Genomic DNA, 2891 nt, shown 5'->3' with positions numbered 1-2891 from the left:
CCTTAACTGTGTCATTTCTACATATAGCAATGGAAGCAAGCTCTAGATACGTTGTAGTTAAACTTTTAATACTACATTAATTGTCGTCCCAAAAATTGACCGAAGAACCATTCCCCACAATGAATCTAGATTGCTCACGAAAACTGTCCACAAAGAATAAATTCTCCTCCAAATGCTACACTTTGTTGAATAATTAGATATTTTATGAACCAATCAGACCAATCGTAAACATACTTACATTTGATCATCGATGCCCAAAGAGTATTCAGTTCCATTACAAATTTATAGCACCATTTTGATATAAGAGCCTTATTAAAGGAAATAAAATCTCGAATATTCAAACCTCCTTGATCTTTAAAATATTTAACATTATCCCAACTAACTAAATGAAAAAATGATGAGTTAGAAGATCCCCATAAAAATTTACACATTATTCTCTCCATTTTCATTGTCACACTTTTGGGAAGAATGAATAAAGACATCATATATGTGGGCATAAATGACAACTCTTAATGTGATTAACCGACCCCCTTTCGAGATTATTTTATTTTTCTATCTAAACAATTTACATTCCATTTTATTGATAATCGGGTCCCAAAAGACATTGGATCGTAATTTAGAACTCAATGACATAACAATATATGTTGATGGAAGATCACCAATTCTGAACTCCAATACATTTTCCAACAACATCATTCTTCTATTCGAAATATTATCTGAAAAAAATGATGTCTGACTTATTAAGATTTACTCGAATACCGTAACATGCACTGAATACCTATAAAATATCTCAAAAGTGTTTAAAATTCCTATATGTAGCATGAACCATGTAGAGCGTGTCATCATCGAAAAAAAAAATGTGATATAGAAAAAGGATATCTTCTTGACCCACAACTCACTCCACGGATGAGTCCCGAGTTTTCTACGAACGCTATCATTTTTTAGAGAGCTTCCATAACAATAACGAACAAGAAAGGAGAGAGTGGATTACTCTATCTAATCCTAAGGAACACTTGAAAAAACCTTGAGAACTACCATTAATAATGACAGAAAACTTAGCCGTCGAGAGACAAAATCTAATTCACCCAATCCATTTCGCACCCATTCTCATTCTGCCCATTACATCAAACAAAAACTCATCATTGACGTGATCATAAGCTTTTTCGATGTCTAACTTGTTAAAAACACATTTGTCACCTCTTAAATTAGTTGAATCAATGCCCTTAATGGCTATTAATAATGAATCATATATTTGACGATCTTTGATGAATGTCATCTAATTACTAAATATGACCGTCTATAATATCTTTCATAATTTGTTTGTCAAACATTTTGCGATAATCTTATAGAAAGATGAAACGAAACTAATAAGCTTAAAGTTCTTCCCATCAATAGTCTCTAGAGTTTTATGAATAAGACATATCAAAGCACAGTTCCAATTCTTATCAAATTATGAGAAACGATAAAAATGATCAATTTCTTTCATAATTACTGTCTTAAGAAAAGACCACTCTTTCTTAAAAAAAAGCCAAACTAAACTCATCGCATCCCATCGCTTTATCACTTTCGCATCCCTTAAATGGCCTCCTTAACCCTTTTAATAAAAACCGAGCCTCCAACATATCTTTTTGTTCTAAACTAATTGAATCAAGAATAATATCATTCAATTTAGGTCTAACCTTAAATGGCTCCTTAAACAAATCTTTATAAAATTTAACAATACTCGTAGAAATTTCTGGTTCACTATCATGAACTTCCCCCTTGACCGAGATCAAATTAATCACATTATTCCTTATTTTCCCGTTAGAGATCTCATAGAAAAATTTGGTGTTTCTATCTTCGACTTTTAACCATGTAACTCTACTTCGTTGGCGTACCCTAATTTCTTCCTCCTTACACATATCGAACAACTTACTAACAATGTGAATCCGATAACTAACCTCCTTAGCGAATAGTTCACAAATCTCTTTTTCCCTATCAATGATATTAATTTTATTACACAAGTCATTGATTTTAGCATAAAATAAAATACGATCTCCCACGAACCAACTTTTGAGAAGTTTACGTAGATTCTTTAAGTTCATAAAGAGTTTACTCGACATAAAATCAACTGATGTTTAACTCACCCACCACGATTGCACACGCGGTATAAAGTCTTAATTGATCAACCATTTATTTTAGAATCTAAATGGTCGACATGTTCTCTCTATCATACGACGTTCAATCAAAATCGGTCGGTGATCTGAACAACTCCATGGAAGGACCTTTTGAAATATATTAGAAAACACTCGAAAAATAGATTAATTAATTAAAATCTATCGATACGAGAATGAACATGACCCCATTTCCATTACCTCTCCTAAAGGTGAATTGCCCGCCTTCCAAAGGCAAGTCGATAAGTTCAAGATTTTCAATTGTCTCTAAAAACTTGTGCATTAGCCTACTAAGCCTATTGGCCCCTTTCCTTTCAGACGGGGATGTAACTTCGTTCATGTCACCCGCAAAAACAAATGGTAAGTCTCAAAGACTCACCATGTTCTTCATTTCATTAAAAAACTATGTTTTAAATTGTGATAGAATTGGTCCATAGACCGTATAAATTACCCACAAAAAATTATTCTCTCAATTTCTTAATTGAACGTTAATCGAACATCTACCTAACGATCCATAGAATCAAAAGCCTCTTAGCCACAAACCTCCAATTACATAGATCCTTAACGATCCATTGATCCACCTTCCGAATTTTAGTCTCACTAAAACAGTATATATCACAACCAAGGGTTCCCATTAGTGACTTAATGATACCTCTTTTCACACCATCATTTAACCCATAAATATTCCAAGCAGTAACTTTTTCCAATCATTAATAAAATCTAATCAAAATAATCCTT

The sequence above is a fragment of the Impatiens glandulifera genome, chromosome 1, assembly GCF_907164915.1.
Source record: "Impatiens glandulifera chromosome 1, dImpGla2.1, whole genome shotgun sequence".
Classification (NCBI taxonomy): Eukaryota; Viridiplantae; Streptophyta; class Magnoliopsida; order Ericales; family Balsaminaceae; genus Impatiens; species Impatiens glandulifera.
This window is presented reverse-complemented; position numbering follows the sequence as displayed.